This window comes from Phoenix dactylifera, chromosome 10, assembly GCF_051530095.1.
Source record: "Phoenix dactylifera cultivar Ajwa chromosome 10, Ajwa_hap1_PhDact_Kaust_v1.1, whole genome shotgun sequence".
In the NCBI taxonomy this organism is placed as follows: Eukaryota; Viridiplantae; Streptophyta; class Magnoliopsida; order Arecales; family Arecaceae; genus Phoenix; species Phoenix dactylifera.
In genome coordinates this window covers 7,380,443-7,386,912 of record NC_143199.1, presented here as the reverse complement: position 1 = coordinate 7,386,912, position 6,470 = coordinate 7,380,443, and the positions used below count along the sequence as shown (strand labels likewise).

Genomic DNA, 6,470 nt, shown 5'->3' with positions numbered 1-6,470 from the left:
AGTAGCCGAAGCATCGCAGGTCAAAGGACCAGTCACACTACTGCAACATCAAGCAAGTCACTGACGAGTGGATAGACATCCAAGTGACTTCTTGTGTTGGTCACGCTCAGTACCCTTGTTCTCTAACAAGCACCTGCACTATTACTTCAGTGTCGCCACACTGTGGACTCGAGTCTCGTCCATCCATAAGGAAAATAATGTGTGCACTGATCTCATCGGATCGATCACCGTCCTCGTGATGATCCATCGATCAGAAGCGTTTAGAAATTAATCACTAATGATACATGGCTCAAATTCTCAACTCTTGAGAATATGCATCATCATCTTATTAATTTCTTGGACGATTCATAGACACAATAACAATATGAATGAAAAAGATGCCTTTTATTTATTCAATAATAAATAGTCAAGTACAAAATTATGTTCCTAGAATTAACAATGTGTCAGCCAGATTGGCCTCTAGGGCATACATCTAGCAAAGAATACCTCTAACGCTAATCCAATATGAATGATCTTCACGAGGCGTCCAAGTATCCGCCCTCCAACGGTGATCCACACGAAAACTTGATTCAAGTCTTAAGCTCCAAAGACTTTGATCCTTAATGCAGAATTTTTCTAAAGAACTCTAATGGCTTGCTTTCCTTCCTTTCTATTTTTCTTTAACCTTCTAAAATCACTTCTAATCTTTTTGTCCTAAAGAAGACCACCTTGTCTTGGATTAAGACACCCTAGAAGCAATGCTAGAAAGAGACAAAGCCTTGTAAGAAAGAAGGGATAAGGGAGAGAGAATGCGGTGGAGTTGAAAATGATGAAACCCATGGAGCGCTAGCCTATTTATAATAGGCGTAAGGATGCATCTCCAAGGGATGCATCCCATCCACACATTCTTTCATGAAAGGGCATCATCTAAAGGGCCATATCAAATAAGAGGAGGCACAGATCAAGTGAGGAGGTGTATCAAATGATATGTCCTTTCATGTGGTGCCATATTTTGACCAAGTCAACATCACATGCCAATCACATGTCCATCACGCCTCCCCTCCTGATCTTTCATGATAATGATCCGAGGGCTCCAATGCAAGATGCCATTCACTTGACCCATTATATCTTCATCCAATGGTGGAATTAAGATCCAATGGTCAATTATGATAGCCATTCTCTAACCCAATCCAATTGGGTTAAACCAACTCTCCATTATGTCTTCATCCAACGGTAGATCAAGATCTAACGGTCTAGATTAAATGATTTATCAAATCTAATCCAATTAGACTCAAACCAAGCTAATTAGGTGCCAACTCTTGGCTAACCCATATTAGAACATGATCTAATCAAATTAGATCAATTAAGAATCAGATTCGAATCCAATTCGAATCAGATTCGAATCCAATTCGAATCAGATTCGAATCCAATTCGAATCAGATTCGAATCCAATTCGAATCAGGAGCTAAGGGTTTGCAACACCTGCTAAGATGTCTATATTGCAAATATGATCTAATCCAATTAGACCCTTGATAAGTTTCCTTGTGTGTGACCCATTGGATTCCATACTTAGCCAGCAATAGGTGTGAGTGCGAGTGATAAGTGCTTAATAATCTATAATTTAGTTATCTTTTCATAGCACTTATCAATGTTCTTAAACTGATAAATACGTATTTTACCATGAAATTGAATGATCATTGAAATAAATTTAAAATATGGTAAAAAGTAAATAATTCTTTTCTTAAATCAGACTCTGAACTTGTCTCTCTCTTGTTTGCAATCTTTCATGAAAATTACAGGAAAACATATAAGGAGGAGATTGTGTTAACCCGGTTTGGTAACCTGATAGAGTTGTAATCAAGCTAAGGTTATAATTAAATGAATTTTGGTCCTAATTAGATTGAAAGCTATAATTAATTATTTTTGTATGGGGAAAATGTTTGATTAATTTTATTAAGTCACGGTCCTGTTTTTAGTTTTGTCGAGTCCGGTCTGAAGCAGTTTAGCAAGAATTGAATTTAAATAACATTGGGCTCGAGACCAAGTTCAAGCAAATTAAAGATCATAACCTACCTCAAATCCAAAGCCAATTCCCAAACCAATCCTATTCCTTTCTCGCGACCACTATCCAAGCAATCCAACGGTTCAGAAACTCCCGTCTCCGCATCACGTTTCCAAACTAAGCAAAATAGAGGAGATCCTTGTTTTAAATTCATATATGCCCATTTTCACGTCAAAATAAAGCAAGAAAAATAATTTTTCCCAAAAATTACTGGAATCACTGTTCAGGTGAACAGTATTCCGAGGTAACACTGTTCATATGAACAGTGTTCCGTGAAAAACACTGTTCATATGAACAGTGTTACAATAAAAAAATAAATAAATATATATATATATATAAGCCACTGTTTATCTTCTTCCTCCCTCCTTGCATCAGGGCCGTCCACCTTCCTCTCGTCGATCCCGCGTCGTGCCCACCGCGTTCATGCCATCTCCTCTTCCGGATTTCCATCTCCATGCCACAACCAGCGTTTCCGCCTCCTCCTCCGCCCGTGGCGCATCCGGATCCCATCCCAGTCTCCGCAATCCCAGCCGGCTGCAATCAACGATCCAGCTCCTCCGCGATCGATCCTCCCAGCCGCATCAACCGCGTGCCATCCGCCGCCCGTTCCACCTCCCAGCAGCCGGAAATCACTCCTCCATGATCAACGCTTCCAGCATCCCATCTAGCTGTCTCCCTCTGCCGGATTTGAGCCATTCCAACCGTCCGCGATCCCATGGAATTGGCGAATCCTTCTTCTTTCACTGCACATTAATCCCGCAGCCAGCTCCCATCGGATGAGCATCCGGGATTCGCATCCTCACCAGCGTACTCCCAGGGGATCCATCACCGGTGAGAGGGTCTATATGAAGAAGCCATCGGCAGGAAGGGAGGGAGAGAGCTGGGTTGTGAAAGAAACAGGGGAACCCCTATTTCGGTGAAGAGAAGAAGAGAGGTTCGATTGGGAGAAAAAGAAAAGAAAAGAAAAGAGGGGGGGAAAGAGAATAGTTTGTGATATTTTTGGAAGAATGGGAGGTGAAGGCTTTCATTTGAAGATGGAAGGACATCCGGCCACCATGCGCGGCTGAACACCTAGTCTAGGGCTGGATGAAGCCCTAGCAATGTATCAGGGCATTGTAGTTCTTACTCTTTTAATTTTTTGGAGCTTGTTTAAATTCTTATTATCAATGAAAAATCCTTTTACGATGTTTAAACTTTAAGCATGCTATTTATTATTCATGTCTGCAAAAGTAGTCTAAGATGATCCATGCCTAGGAAGATGAGGTGTGCTGCACTCTAGGTTAGCATAATTAGGTAGACACTTTTTGCTATGCCTGAGATGGATCTTCCTAAAACTCTTTATGCTTTTATTTCAAAAAGGCTTGTAGCCAAATTGCATGCCTCTCCAAAAGACAAAAATTAAGAACACAGTCCCTGATGCAATGCTATGTGGTGGATTCCAAATCCTAGATCTATCTACTCTGATAAATTTCAATTCGCACTCATAGTTTAATTTAGTTAAATCGAGTTAGCAAATCCTTCTTCTTTATTTATTTTTTTTTTTTTAAAAAAATAACTTATTCTTCAATCCCTGTGGACCGACACCCGTAATCACTATCCTACAGGATACGTGCTATTGCGTGGTTTATTTTTGAAATTAAAATAACCGATCAATTTTTGGCGCCGTTGCCGGGAATTGCTAGCATAGTTATTTTTCCTATCATTAAAAAAAAATTAATTAATTAAAAAAAACGAAAATCATAAATGGGCTAAAATAAAATAAAAAAATTATTTTCTATTATTGTTACTTTTCTTATCTCTTTTTTCTCTTCTACTAATTTTTTTTAAATTTTCTTTTGATCTTATTTGATCAGGAATCGAAGGAAAAATCTGGGATGATCAAAAAGAGAACTGCAGGAAAAGGAATGCTGTAGAGGTTTGCCTAAAAAAAATTAAATTGCTGGAAAAATTCCCTTTGGTAACCTCTAAACCTTTCTTATTTAAATTAATTATTAGCTTGAAATTTTGTGGTGATTGTTTGATTTTAATTTCAGCAAAAGTGTGAATGCATGCCTGATACACATACACCAATTAATCTGCACTTAGTAAGGGCAATCACCCCACCAAGATAAGAGCCGGATTTCATCACCGGACTCTTGCCCAATTTAGGTGAACTCAATCTCACATAGTGTCACTTTAATTAAAATCAATTAGACATTGGCCCCTAGGGACATTCGAGCTCAATAGGACAAAGATCACCGAAAGTTGCACCAATTTCGCTCTGTGGCTTAGTTGATGTCTAGGCAAGCTTTGTCCCAATAAGGGAGATAGTTCATCTGTTCGAGGCAAGTGGGTTTTAAGTGGGACCTTTGCGAACGCATCGTGACCCCTCCACTTACCTGGGAGCTTACCTGGACAACTCGGTTCATTAGACCGGATTGGAGGCTTAGGTGCCCTCTTCAAACCAGTTAGGAGCTGTCTAGTGATTTTAGGACAAAGACTAGGATTGATATGCTTTTCTCTTTTATTGCATGCTTGATTGATCGAGTACTAGTGTACGCAAGGTAGTCGTTCTAGAGTACGAAACCTATTACCTTTTGACCCTGAAATAGAACGAACCCTTAGGAACATTCGAGCTAAGATCAAAACATTAGGATCATCCCCACCTCCTGAGATGGCTGAAGAACAACCCAAACTCCTGAGGGAGTACTTTACTCCCACCATTTATACTTCCCCATCTTGCATTCGATTACCTGAAGTAGCAGCGGTACAATATGAAATAAAGTCTAGTGTGATCCAAATGCTCCCATCTTTTTATGGGCTCACCAACAAAGACCCATATAAACACTTAGATGAATTTCTTGAGATTTGCACCACTGTCAAGATTCAGAACTTCACTGATGATGCTCTGAAACTTAGATTATTTTCCTTCTCCCTTAAAGATAGAGCCAAACAATGGCTGAATTCTTTAGAAGCTAACTCGATTCGTTCTTGGGATCAAATGCAACAAGAATTCCTTAAAAAATACTTTCCTATAGGAAGAACGAACCAGTTTAGACGTGCCATTACAAGCTTCTCCCAAACCGAGGGAGAAGAATTTCATGAAACTTGGGAGAGATTTCGGGACCTAATCCGTAAATGCCCTCATCATCAAATACCTAAGTGGCAGCTAGTGCAATGTTTTTATGACGGTTTGACTGAACGAAACCGTCAGATGATCGATGCTGCATGCGGGGGGACTTTCATGCTTCGAAATGAGCATGAAGCATGGCAACTATTTGAAAATCTTAATGAAAACTCCCTCCACTATGCTTCATGTTCTCGTCAAGCACCCCTGAATTTTCAAATAAAAGGGGCCATTTGTAAAATAAGTCATTCTATGGACCTGTCTAGCAAGGTAGATGCATTGTCCCATAAGATTGACCAACTGATAATAGGAGGACATGTCGTTAGCTCTTCCCAAGCACAAGTGTGTGCTATCTGTTCTAGCCCATCGCATCCTATTCATGAGTGCCCCTCAGCACCCCAATTTCCCGAACTCGTGCAAGAACACATCAATGCTGCCCAAACACAGCCCAGACCGGGTAATGACCCATTTTCCAATACATATAACCCGGGTTGGCGGAATCATCCAATTTTTTCTTGGAGGCAGCAAGCTTCTAATACCTCCCAACCCTTCTTCCAAAATTTTCAAAACCCTCAGAATTTTCATCTCTACCGTCCCTCAACTCAATTTCAGCATCCTCCTCCTCCAACCCAAAGAAATATAGCCTTTGAGGAGAAGGTGTTGACTGCCCTTCAAGGTTTGGAGGCAAACACACAACTATTGCACTCTCACACGTATCAATTGCTAAGCTAGAATCCCAAATGGGTCAACTAGCTAATGCATTAAACAAGCGAGAGGAAGGTAAGCTTCCAAGTCAACCAATGAGTAATCCTAGGGGACAATACGTGGCACAAGAAACTCGACTAAATCATGAGCAAGCCAATGCTTTGACTACCCTAAGGAGTGGACGTATAATAGATAATAAGGTTGGGGAGGGTAACAATAAGGAAGGTGAAGAAGAAGAGAAGAATGTATCACATGAAAACCCAAAACCTTCTTCAGCTAGTCCACCATCTGCCACAACCCACATTCCAAAGGCTCCATTCCCTGAAGCACTTAATGCACCCTCTCCCTTTGGCAAGAAGGGAACTTCATTAGAAGAGATGATGGAGGTCTTCAAACAAGTTAAAATCAACCTCCCACTCCTTGATGCCATCAAACAAGTTCCCTCCTATGCCAAATTTCTCAAAGACCTTTGCACCCAAAAGCGGAAATCTAGGACACATGTGCCTAAAAAGGTCCTCCTAACTGAGCAGGTAAGTTCCATTCTCCAACACAATACCCCTCCAAAATTCAAAGACCCTGGTGCTCCCACTATTTCTTGTGTCATAGGAAATAACTCCA

General features: G+C 40.5%; 1 non-coding gene across 1 annotated transcript; it reads right to left on the bottom strand.

Annotated features, from left to right (window-relative positions):
- Positions 1-5,070: 5,070 nt before the first annotated feature.
- On the bottom strand, positions 5,071-5,176 carry LOC120106589 (small nucleolar RNA R71). The gene has a single exon (XR_005508705.1). It is a non-coding gene; the product is annotated as a small nucleolar RNA R71 (small nucleolar RNA).
- Positions 5,177-6,470: the final 1,294 nt, after the last annotated feature.